A 13,215-nucleotide genomic window follows, 5' to 3' on the forward strand; every position below is an offset into this window, starting at 1 on the left:
TTTTATGAGTTGGGGAAAGAGGTAGAAATGCCAGCGTAGAGTAATTGAAATGTACTGGGTTGGTGTAAGAGTCTGTTTCACCACCAAGGGAAGGTGACAAAGCCCTTTCAGAGGAATGTTTTTCAGCATTCACTAATGTTGCTGCATAAAGGGTCCTGGTGCTAATGCTACCTTTAATGGTGTAAGTGCAAAGCTGTGAATCATCCACCTGACAATTACAGCAATACATCCTCGGCCACTCAGAGCTGGGACCCTTCAGCATTTTAAAACACTTGCTTTAAAAAGCCTTTCAGTGCTGTGGGTGGGATGAGGGATCCTACAGACAACCCCATCTGCTATACCTCCCCTGGATTGCTTTGTGGGCTTCCTTACTTTTTGGGGTGTTCCTCATCCTAATTAGGGTGGGAAGCAGAGGCCACACCAAATAACAGCTGGCCCATAGCCGTTTCCTCTGTCTGCCATTGTCCAGCCACATTTGCTTGTGAGTTATGCATGCCTTGAGCCGGGAAAGAAAAAATACATGGGATGTAAATCTGGCAGTCGAGGACCCCAGTGAGGCTCCTCAGTGCTTTCAGCAAGCCGTTTATGCAAGCAGGAGCTGCAGGAGCAGGTGTCAGCAATACACCTCCAGCCTGACAGCCACAGCAGTGCTGCAGTGCCTTCCTGTGCATATGGCTATTTTTCTACCTGGAAATGTTGCATAGATAGGATTGAGGAGTTTGGATATTTTTCCAACAGCCCAGCTGGCATTATATCTCTGCTGCACATCCAGAAATGCTGGACAGAGGGCCGCTGGCCTTGCAAATAAATCATCTCTGCGTGCACGTGCCATGAGGCCGGCGTGGCTGGGATGTTTATCACACAGGCTCTCTCTCCCAGCCTGCAGATGGCCTGGACAGATGCACTAAATCAGCCCCATCCTGACGGGCCGTGCAGCACATCTGGGAAGCGCATGCTGGGAAGGCCAGCCCAGAAGTGCTCCCTCCCCAGGGGCTGCACACAGGCAGCCCTCCCCACGCTGCCGGCCTTCCTGGCCCAGCATTCACAGTCTCACCCTGCAGGGAAGCTGAGACAAGGCTGGAAATCTCTTCATCTGTTTTATTTTCCAGCAAGCGTTTCTTCGGCCGTTTCTCTTCTCTCAGCAAAGCAGGAAAATGAGATAGTTGCTGGCAAAGTCTGGGAGCATCCCTGGGTGCTCTGCCCAGCCCCCACACTGCATCCCCCCAGCCAGCACTAAAGCACCACCCATCCCAACCTCTGCTTTCTCCTTCCTCATCCCCTGAAGTTTGGAGAGACTGTCTAAAGAACAGTTTAATCAGCCCTGTGTGGAAAGAGGGCTGGCATGAAACCTGTCCCATCTGGAGATATGTGTCTCAAAATCAAGATGAGGGGAGGAGGGGAATTGGGGGAGGTGGGGGCAGCAGGGAGAAAGGGGGTGGATTTGCAATTGTTCTCTATGACAGGTGCCAGGACAAGAGCAGTGCCCCGAGGGGCAAAGTCTGGAGGTGGGGTGGTTGCTTCCTTGGGATCCCCTCTGCACAGGGACCTGAGACAACACCCTGAAGCCCTGCCAGGCACCTGTCAGCTTTCCCCACCGTGTGAAAGCACAAACTGCAGTAACCCCTTCAGCTGGTGAGCCTGTGAGCCCTTTGCTGCACCAGAATCCCAGACAGGACATGAGGATGTCTCTTCAGTCCTGTGGCCAAACCTTCTGAAGGTACAGCTCAACATGGGCAGCATTTGCTTGTATGATTGGTTTTTTAGTTCTTCTTTCACATTCTTTTCGGGGAAATAGTCTGCCTGACCTTGGCAGCTGGCTAAAAAATGTGGTTGCACGGTTTCTTGGCATAATGTGCAGAATTTGTCTGAAGCAGACTGTTTCATAGAAAACATTGACTATTGCCACTAAGTTTTTGGGAGGGAAATGTTGAGACATTTGGAAAAAGTACAACTATTTGTGGTCAATTGTCAGTCCTCTGGCCTTGCTGAAGCCTCCCCCTACAAGGCAATTATTTTAAATACCAGAACATGCAAAATACTTGGATAGTCAAAACAAAATCATCAGTGGTCTCCAAGGAAAATGGTTTCAATGTTTCAGAAAATTTTATAGGCAATTCACAATATTCATCAGTTTATAAATTTTTACATTATGTCAAAATTGTGCCCAAATAAAAAATATTAGCATAACATCCGAGGGATATCAAACGAAATCAGATGTTGGGGGCTTCTCTTTGTTCTTCACTACAGTTTTAGAGCGCTTGATTTCAGAGCATCCAGTGTATCTCTGCATACAAGTGAGGGAAGTATCATAGCTCTGTGTGTGTATATGTTATCAGATACATAGCCAGATTTAGGAAGTAAGAGATAAGAAAGGGACCTCAATCCAGCCAAGGGGAAGGCAGGCACACTGTATTGTTCATTTTGTTGAAAGATTGGAAGAAATTAATGCTTTGAGTAAGATAGTGAAAGTTGCAGCAGCAACTTTATTATTATTATTATTATTATTATTATTATTATTATTATTATTATTATTGGAGAACCTGCTGCACAAACAACCTACCAATGTCTTCTTCTTAGAGGGACCTAATGAGTTAGGAAGTGCTTTGTTTTCTGGATTAATGAATATTCATGTCACTAATGAAAGAAGGCTTTAGTAGAAAAGGCTGAGCTCATCCTGGAGTACAGGATCCCAATGGTTGGATTGCAGTTCTAAGGGATGGGCTGAATCCTCTCAGGCAGACGCTGGATGTGAGGTTGAGTTTGAAGTTTTGTAAATCCAGCTTTTACTCCCTCAGCTTTTGTGAAATGAACAAAAATCAGCATGTTATATTTTAGGTTGTTTTACTGAAACTGAAAATTATCTTTGAAAAATGAAAAGCCTACAGCGCTTTTCAACATATTTCCTTTTAAAGATGCTAACTGGTTTCTTCTCCCATTTAAGTCTGTTTTGGTGTCCAGATACAAACTGGGAATCTATCACTTCCCACCCTACACTTTGATGACCAAGTATTTCATTAGCATGGAATAAATGGAGAAAAGAAGTCATTACTCTTCTCTTGGTCATACCTGGTATCCTCCAAGGAGGAATTTACATGTGAGAGAAGTTCATTGGCTTAGCTGGGATGTTTATTACTGTCCTCTGTATAATAAAGCCATCAGTCAGGATGGAAAGAGGCTAGGGAGAAGGGAGAGCCAAATCATTGCAAGAGAATTTATGTGTAGATAGTTTGATATTGCTTTCCTTTTATTTTTAAATGTGGACTGGAGTATGAGGTCCAATAAGATATACAGCCCTGTAGCCATACACATGTGTTGTTATAATGCAGCCTTTCATTCAAAAAGGCTGGCAATGCTTAGGGTGGCAGATTTATTGTGTGTACTGCAGGTTAAGGATCATAGGTCATTTTGCAAATATCCTTTTCAGGTGTCTGTAAATTCCTGAAAAAACACACACAAAGTGCAAGAACACTCAGAAGAGTTATTTTTTATTACCTCCCTCACTCAGAGCCCAAATGAAAACAAGATAAACATGTCCTTACTGGGAACACTGGGAGTGAGTTAGCCTCTCAAAGGTGGGAGTCCTCTGCTGTCCTAGATGGCTGCAGCACCAAAAATTGTCGTCTCTTCCCTGCATGTTGGCCTCTGTTTCATTTCACAAGATGCCAGAGCAGACCATAAACATCCTCACTCATAAGAAAAGTCTGCTTTTAACTCCTGCTCAGACCATGTACCTTCACCAAGAGGTAGCACAACCACCCCAACCACCTTTTAAAAGGCTACCCTGGCCCCACGTCCCACTCATCCAGTCCTTAATGGGATGCTTAACTGTATCCAGCCTGAATTTTAAAATATTGTTGATAGCTTATGCGGATGATCAGGCAGTAGCTGATGTGGGGCCAGGCACGCAGGGCTGGCCATGAGCATGGTTCTGAGGAGAGCTGCCAGCCCCCTCGCAGAGGGGTCCCCCACATCCCCAGGGTGCCTTGGTCACAGGACAGCCCTCCAGCACCTGGAGGGTCCCTGCTCAAAGAGCTTCCCTGGGCTGGCCAAAGCTAGCCCACTGCCTTGCCAGCCCTGGCAACAATGGGGTCTCATTGTGGTGCCAGCTGCCCACCAGTTTCACCAACTGGGGGCCAGAGGTGCTGCAATAAGTCACATGCTGCCCCTTCCCTCAGGGGGGAAAGGCTCAGAGCCACGCTGAGATTTTATGGGCTCCCCTGCTGCAGGTGGGCAACTCCTGCTGGAATTCCCATTGCAATTCCCTTTGCAATTCTCAGTGTGATTTCCAGTGCAATTCCCAGAACATTTCCCAGTTAAATTTCCACTGTGATTGCAATTCCCTTTGCAACTCCCAGTGCACTTCTCACTGTGATTCCCATTGCAATTCCCAGTGTAACTTCCACTCTGATTCCCACTGTGATTCCCCTTGCATTTCCCAGTGCACCTCTCTCTGTGATTCCTTTTGCATTCCCCAGCAGGACCCCAGGGCTGGCCCTGCTGGTCCATCACTGAGCATGGGTTTTATCTCAAGGCTCGTGGCAGTGGCCAGCCCTGAGAGATGAAAAGGACCCGATGACTATTTTTTCTCCCTAATGTAAGATCTGGCAGCCAAGCTAGCCAGGGGCATTAGTGGCATAACATGAATAACAGTTTCTGACAGAAGGAGGTCACACAGCCCATTTCAGTCTGTCCACCTACGTGGAGGAAAGAGGCATGACGAGGCAGGAACACTAAGTTCTTGTTGAGTTTTCTGACTGTTCACTGTGCTACTGGAGATCCTCTGGCACCCATTCAAGCTTCATTGCATGTTAATTACTGTAGCTGGTAAGACTTCCTTTTTTTTTAACCAAGAAAAGGAGTATTTTGCTGACAAGATGCCGCAGTGCCCTTCCAATACAGATTTTGGGTGGAATTGTGGAAAGTCTCCTTTTTATGTGAAAACAATGTCATCTTACTCAGTGGCATGGCTCTGTATTCACCAGAAGCAATGGCTTTGATCAATTAATTGCATTAACCACCAGTTTGATAAGGTAATTCACACAAATAAAAGAAAGTCATGTTTTTTGAGGACTTCAGCACCAAGTTATGCATTCTGAAAATACCTGGGGTTTTGTTTCTCCTTACCAGTCAGTATGGCATTCTTTATCCTGGATGTTCATGTCTTAACTAGATCTCATCAAACTCAACAGGGAAACCTTGCCTGGCCTGGGAAGGTATTTGTTGTGACCTGATGAAGATGATCCCAAGGTGCTATCAGGTGGTATTCTCAGTATTCTCACATGCAAATTTATCTCTCTGCACTGACACTGTGGTGACTTGGAAAATAACATTTTGATTATCAAAATCAACATTTTGGCCAGGTGGGACCCTCTTGCCTTGACCCAGGGCCCTGGTAGATGCTGTGCCCTCCCTAAGGTGGCTCTTGCCTTGGTGCTGCAGCACAGCATTTCTGCCCCCTCCTTTCTACGCTGCACCTGGGGAAGAGACCCTTTTCTTGATCTTTCATGTGTGGCTTTCATTACTGCATTTGTTGTTTGTGTTAATTTGTGCCATGCTCCATTCCACAAGCCTGTTTTTCTTTTGCTCCAGGGTTATTTGACTGTGTTTAACTGTACAACTCTCTTGTTGTATTGTATTGGCTTGTCACTCTAATGGGATTTTATCACAATCAGTAACACCTCCCAATATCCTAGATTTTTATGTGACTGTGTTAAACACTTCCTTTCTAAGGTGAAGAGCTGCAGACATGACTCAGGGCTCATTATTTAAAGCATGTATGAAGAGAGATGGATATTTTCTTCCTTATAGAATTTTTTAAAAATAAGCTAAAAATATCCAACACTAATTTGGAGAAGGTGTTGCACACATTTTTTCATAACACCTCGTCTACATTGAAAGGGTTAAAACCCAATAGACAAGGCTTCCCTTAGCACTCAGGTGCTGTTGTTTGGGTTGCAGGGAAAGCTGTGCATATCTTTTTCCATCCTTCAGCCTTCTTCCCTGAACTCTGTGCTTGGGCAGCAGAGGTCAAGGATGTGGCTGGGAGGCTGCAAAGGGCAGTTTCATAACATGCACAGGCCCTGTGAGCACAGGCCTCCTTTGCTCTAAAACACTGGCTTTTTACAGTGCTGCAAGGTAAATTGGAAGCTTTTTTGGTAGTATTGGGTACTAATGGCAGCACAACATTCAGAAGAGTGGAAAAATGTCAGTGGAGAGATGCACTTCAATCCTCATCACTAACACTTCATATTTCAGAGTAGTCCTAAGAGCACTGGTAATGCTAATATTAGAATTAATACACTTCATTCAAAATGAATCTTTCTTTTGAAAGGAAAATCCATGCTGAAGCCAAGTTTTGAGATGTCAAATTTTGTAGCTGTTTCCACTTCTACCACAGTTAGAGAAACACATTACAATGAAGTTTTTGAAATGACCTGCAGAGTTCAGGTTCCTGGAGTCTTGCTGCGATTCAAAATCTCCAGACTCTTTTAGAAATCACCCTTTATTTGCTACCCCACTGTCTTCACTCAAGCAAAAATGCACTTCATTCATTTCTTTGCAACTGATCCTTATTTAATTTGGCAAAGAGGAAAGCACAAGTTGGTTCAACTTGTTTGAAAGTGATGCAGCATTTGCTCACTGTCTGCATTGAGCCGTGTCCTTGAATTTGCTTTGTCTGATCATCAGCCATTTTTCAGCCCAACTGTACTTCTGGCACAGCCAAGTTGGGCTGGGAATGAGCAAAGCCAAGGGAAGATCATGTCTCTATCGAGCAAAATGCCTGGTTCCCTAGCTACAGACAAGGATGTGCCAGAAACCCCAGCTTAAGTGAGAATTTTGTGCTAAGCGCTAAGGTCACTGTGACCTTCACAAAGATTACTTCATGCATTTTTATTTCAGTAGGTGTCAACAACCGTGCTGAGATAGCTTGGTTTGTGCTGCAGCCTGAAAAGGGTAGGGGAAATTAGACACTTTGCATTGGCTGGGATTTTAAATGGAAAAGTCCTGCTCTCTTTTTGTTTGCTCAGCCTAATACAAACCTGCTTTTGCTTTTATCTTATCATGACATTCAAATTCAGAAGCAGAGCACAGGAGCTCAGCAGGGCAGCACTGACTCCAAGGCAGACCTCTATCTGCAACCTTTTGAGCCTGCCCTTTTGCTGCTACCTCTTGGTTTTGTTTAATACAAACTAACCCCACCGAGGCACCTGCAGCAGCCCAACCAGACCACAGCTTTGTCACTGAGCTGGGATAGCTTTGTCCACAGCTTTGTCTCTGAGCTGGGTACCCCAGCCCAGCCCACCTGGCCAAGCATTTCCTCCTCCACCTGTCCTTGCCCTGGGGACTGGCATGCAGGTTCCCCCTCACTGATCTAAGTCCTCCGTGGGACAGACTGGGCATGAAAATAAAATCATGAATAGGAAGAATAAGATTTCATCAAAAAGGTTGGTTGGCAGAAGGTTCAGCCTCCCAAATCAGCTTGAACCACAAATCATGTCCCTGAGCTGCGCAGAAATACCTGCCTCTACCTGGCCTGCAGGTGCAATAACCCAAAAAGGTATAAGTGTGCTGCAATGGTTTCAGAAAGCAAGCAGGAAGCATTTCTATCAAGCACAATAGCAATAAATGAACATTATTTGTAAGCATTAACTCTTTCCAAGTTAATGTTTGATCTCCCCTTGCTGTCCTGCCTTTCAAAACTATCTGTCCTCAGTGTGCAAGTATAACTACATGGCAGTACAACTGATAATGGTATTAAAAAACATAATCAAAATGTTTTAATGTGAAATGTTGCACATACTGTATAAAGAATTTCTAGGAACAACACCTGGACTGCTTCAAACAGAAATGCATAAGTCATGGTTTTTCTTGTGTTTGCCCTGCTCTGTACTTACACAGCACTTTTTTTTTTGGCATGGGCATTTATGGAAATTGCATTCAAAGATGTGCCTAAGGACTAGGGAAAAATTAATCTTACAGGAATGGTAATTCCTGCTGAAATATCAGTGTGGCAGGAATCAGGAGATTAGAAATGGTGTCCTACAGTATCTGGGTAATGATGACCACCTTGCAGCTTTCAGATATTGAACACCTGTAGAACAGTGTTAGGAATCAATTGAGCCTCTGAATTTAAGATTTGCAATGTCATTCAGATAATCAAGTATATCTGGGGGACCTGCAGCCCACTCTTTCACTATCCACACGTAGCAACAGAAGACAGCCCATGAAATTATTCATTGCCAGCCACCCACTCTTCTCAACTCCTAAGGGTCTGTTCCATCTGGAAGTAACTCTCTTTGACTGCATCCTCTTCTCATGTGTGTCTGGATTTTCCCTTCATAAAACAATACTCTTCAGCACTAGACACACTATCATTGCACTATGTCTCTTGACTGACTTTTGGTAACGGAATTTAAACTAAGGGTTTGTTAATCATGCACAGATATTATTAAAACAAACTCATATCCCCAGGTTTTTTAAAAAGATAAACAGCATGAATTCAAGTATTATAACATGCAGCAGAGAGGTGGAATCTGGACATTGAAATTGTAATATGACATTTTCCTGTTCTGCCATTATTACCACAAATTCATCTTGCAGTTAGTGAAAACTGACTACTCTGTGAAATTGCTGTCTCCTATCAGCCCTGTTTCATATAGGTTATTGAGCTCAGCCCTGGCTCAGATGCAATTTGATTCCTCTAAAAGTGGGATTGTCTGTGCAGTCAGTTCTAGGTGAATTCAAAGTCTCTGTATTTATGGGGAGAGCTGGCAGAAAAACATAAAAAATTTGGGTTTTCTACACCTCTGTTAAGAAAACAAAAGAACTTTGGTCTACATTATCTATCAGTAATATTTTTTAGATGAAATATTCATAGTTTTTTTTCTCTCCTTCCTATCTCCTTGCTAGTCTTAAATGACCAGAATGAAGCTGCTGCTTTGCAAACCCACAGGCAGAGTATTGCTTGCAAGCATTGGGCATGATAGCTCTGGGGTTAGGGCAGGCTGCGCCCTTAGGACATCCCAATATGTTTCTGTTCATTTTTCTTGCATATTTCTTATTGTAGCCTCTGCCTGCTGCATCTTGGACATGAAGAGTGACAGTAATTCCAATGGATGAACATCACGCTCTGTGATGCAGGTAGCTCAGGTGAGGTTTTACTGTTGGATTTGGAAGACTTGGGTTAATGGTTAGACTTGATGATCTTAGAGGACTTTGTCAACCTAATTAATTCTGTGATTCTGTGTTCATCATATGCACCAGGCCCACTCAGAAAGAAGGAAAATTGGTCTTTTATACTGGTTTTTATCCCTCTCATGCCAGCTCTATAGCAGTTGCTGCTAAAGACATATGCTTGAAAAACTGTACTCTTATTCAAATACCCCTACTTTCTTTTCCATCTAAGATATAAAGTAACTTTATCTTTTCTTCTTAAAATTAATCCCAGTGATACTTCATCTGGGCTTCCAGGTTCCTCATGCCTTTCTCCCAGTCTACTCATTCATCTGTCCCATAGCTCTTTCATCTCTTTATCTGTGCTTCCTTATGAACTTCTGACTTAGGACATTTGCCTGGAAAAAGTTGACGCTTTGACCCTCTGTGTGTTATTAATATTATTAGTACTTAGTACAAATACAATGTAATAATACCTTGCAGTAATATGATGAGCCAAGGCCCCCTTTGCCTCCAGAGCATTTTGTCCTCTGCTGTCTTTGTTTGTTTGGTCTTAATTCAGAAAGCTTCTGGGCTTTCTTTGGGCTAGCTAAGGACCAGATGGAAAGAAGCTCCCTGGTCATAGTTCCTCTTGGTCTCAGCAGCTCTAGGGCTGTGAGGGGCCAAAGTTGTGACCCTCTCCTCTAGGATGTTCACAGATGTCATGGTTCAGAGCTCTGTCTAACCTCTCAGAACACACAGCCTGGGAAAAGCTGCCTCACAGTTCACCATCTCATTCCAGACAGCCATGGAGGTCATCCTGTACTTACCCATGTGCTAATATTTTTTTCCTGATATCACCTCTGCTTATTTCAAATTTGCTTCCAGACTGGGATGCTGTGCCAGTTCCCCTCCCAGGAGGAGTCCCTGGAGGCACTGATCCACCTCCCACCCATCTTTACCTGCCTGCAGCCCAGATACCAGACAGGGAAAGCAAGTGAGTTACACAGGGAGAAGCAGAGCAGAAATTGCACAGTTTCAGACACCAGGAAAGACAAAATTAATGAACCCATGCACACAAAACCTGCCAATAAAGCATGGGCTAGTCCATGCCACTTCCATCACCCCAGACATCCCCCTTTGAAATTACACCCTCTCTCCCTTCAGCCCTTCACCCCGCAGCACTCTGATTTCTATGATACTAACACTGTATTGCTTTACATTTAGGACATTGAGGTTGCAGAAAGTGCTTTGTACCATGAAGAAGTTATCTCCACTTGACTGAAAGCTTTCTGCAACTACATATTGCATCCAGTGTTTGCAGTCACTGATCCATTATTTGTAAGAGGCACAAATCCTACCCTTTGCTTTTCGGCTGGCTGAAGATTTAACCTCCCTTCATTGAAAGAAAGCATGACAGCGTGAAAGATTTCCAACAATTTTCTGTTTTTTGTTTTTTTTTTTTTATTGTTGTTATTATTATCACTATCCTTATTGTTGTCTTTTTGCATCTGCTCTAGCTGGGACATGTAGAGCTTGTGAAGCCAACACCACTCAGCACGGACGAGTTATTTTTGCAGTGATGCTGCAAGAGAGGTGAAGCATCTATTCCCTCTATCCTATTTCATTAAAAGGCAGTGCATTTTATGACTTCTCCACTCCAGCTGCAATGATTCAGTGCCAGGTGCTGGAGCTTATTCTCCTCTCTGCTTTGCCTGCAGAAGCAAACCAGCACTGATCTGCAGAAGTCACAGGTAGGATGTTAATCAAAACCATAGGGAGCCAAAAGTAGTTCCTAGAGCAGGAAACTGTTTGAAGAATTAAGATGATCATTATTTTACCTATGCGTTTAGTAAACCCACCTACATCAGAGGATGTGGGAAAGATGAAAAGAGTGTTATGTAATCAAGTCTAATGTTAATGGCAGTTTTCCATAAAATCATAAGTTCTCTTGGGGTCAGTTGCTATCCCTTTCTCTGCAAAGGCTAGTTGCTAAGTGAATGAAAAATATTCAGTTTCCATTATAGGTTAAAGCATACATGTGTGTGTACATGTGCATTTAAGTGTGTTGCAAGTATGCATGTACAGAAAGCCATAATTTTTTACAAACGTATGTTTCCTAAGACTACTAAATACCCTGGTGTGAGATGAAATATTTTCTTTAAATGATCATAAAAGGTGTTTCTAAAATGTCACCACTTATATAATTTTCCCAGCTTGCCCCACAGTTCACTTCAGACTGAAACTAATTTAAATTACTTTGTAGCTCCCAGCAATAAAAGGAATTTAGTAATTTGCAGTTCATTTGCCCTTGCTATTCTTGGAATTGGTATTTGAGGTTGTCCAATCCTTTGCATTAGGAAATGTGTGGAGTGTGAGTAGCAGTCATGTCATGCCTGGCAGATTTTGCCAAGGAAACTATTGGGTTTTGCAGCTTTGAAATTCTGGGGATAATTGATGTGTGCTCCATTCCCACAGAATAGCTGCGATCCTCAGCAGTGCCTGGCTGTGGATGAGTTTAGTGAACATTGTATTTCCCAAGTGGTGGTTAAGCTAACTTAATTAGGGAAGTGCCTTTATCCCAGCCCAGACAAAGGCTGCCCTTGATGGAGCACTGTTGAGAAAACAGCTCTGAGGTGAAGGCCTTATGAACCAGACATGCAGAGGTGTCTCCTCCCTGGCCTTGAGCCTCTGGTGAAGATGAAATCTTGGGGGGAGGAAATAAAAAGTTAAAGAATGACCTTTCTAACTTCCCAGATGCTAACCAAACATGACCCAAGCCTAAGCAGATCTCTTCACCTGGGGACTCTCCAAGAGGGAAGCCCCAAGACTACCAGCCTGCAGGCTGGCAGGAAGGAAACTGGGGAGCCAGGCAAGCCCCCCACATCATCTCTGAGATGTGCCCATGGTGCCTCATTGAACCAGGGAGTCTGAGGCTGCCAAGTGTCCTTCCCATGCTGACATCCCAGGGCAGGCTCAGAGAACAGGCACACCAGCCCAGCAGATTTAGATGCCCTCTGGGGTGGAAGCTGTGTTGTTCAGGGCACCATCAGCTCTGCTCTGCTCTGCTCTAATCCCCAGGGAACACACACCACCGCCACTGGAGCCCTGAGCATCCACCACCACATCATTATTATCACTGGGCCTTGCACAAATAACAAGAGAGGACAGCACTCTCATCTCAGAATCCAGCTCCAGTGCTAATAAAAGGGAGGAGATAAAACACTGCCATACAAATGAGACCTTACACTAATGGCTGCAAACAAACAAGTGATGTACATAAACAGCATTAGAGAGAAAGCATGGCTCTGGATATACCAGCTGCTTCTGCCTGTGCTGTAGGGTTCTTTCCATTCTCTCTCTTACTTATTCAGTGTACAATCATGGGAGGGAAATATGTATGTAAGGAACTGTTATCATATTGGGGTTTCTTTTAAAAGTGAAGTCTCTTACCCAGCCTGGAAAGAGCTTTGTACTCTCAGAACTCCGTGATGTTATCAGAATACAAAATTCTGTATTCTCACTATCTCCATAAAACAAATAAACAAGTTTTTTCTCCATTAGCCTTAAACACATTTTGTTACACTAGTTGCTCTCAAGCCCTAACTTTCAGCAAAGGACTGAACATGCCAGTCCTCTCTGCCTGTGCCAAGCACAGGAGCAGGAGGTCAAGGCTGCTGGAGTCAACAGTGCAGAGCAGTTTGGGTGTCTCATCCATGCCATTGCTCAGTCTGGCAAACACCCCAGAGCTCTACCCACTTTCTCATTATCAAGAGAAACCAGTTCTTCCATGGGAATTCTGGTTTGTGCTTTAAATTCAGTTGCTAACCTGACAGCTTTCTATGTCCTACAGCACTGATAACCTGCACATTTGGGTTTCTGAGCATGAGGCTTAGTCCTGTGGATTGAATGCACCCCTATTTTGATAACCACACATGCAGAGAAATACTATGAGTGGGGCGGAGGTAGCAAAAAAATCTGTGGAAAGAAGTTAAGCACCAGCTTGAAGATGTTTACCTGGAGAAAGACATGTAATGAAATGTAATTTTTGCTTTTAGGTGA

Source organism: Ammospiza nelsoni, chromosome 2 (assembly GCF_027579445.1).
Source record: "Ammospiza nelsoni isolate bAmmNel1 chromosome 2, bAmmNel1.pri, whole genome shotgun sequence".
NCBI classification, from domain to species: domain Eukaryota; kingdom Metazoa; phylum Chordata; class Aves; order Passeriformes; family Passerellidae; genus Ammospiza; species Ammospiza nelsoni.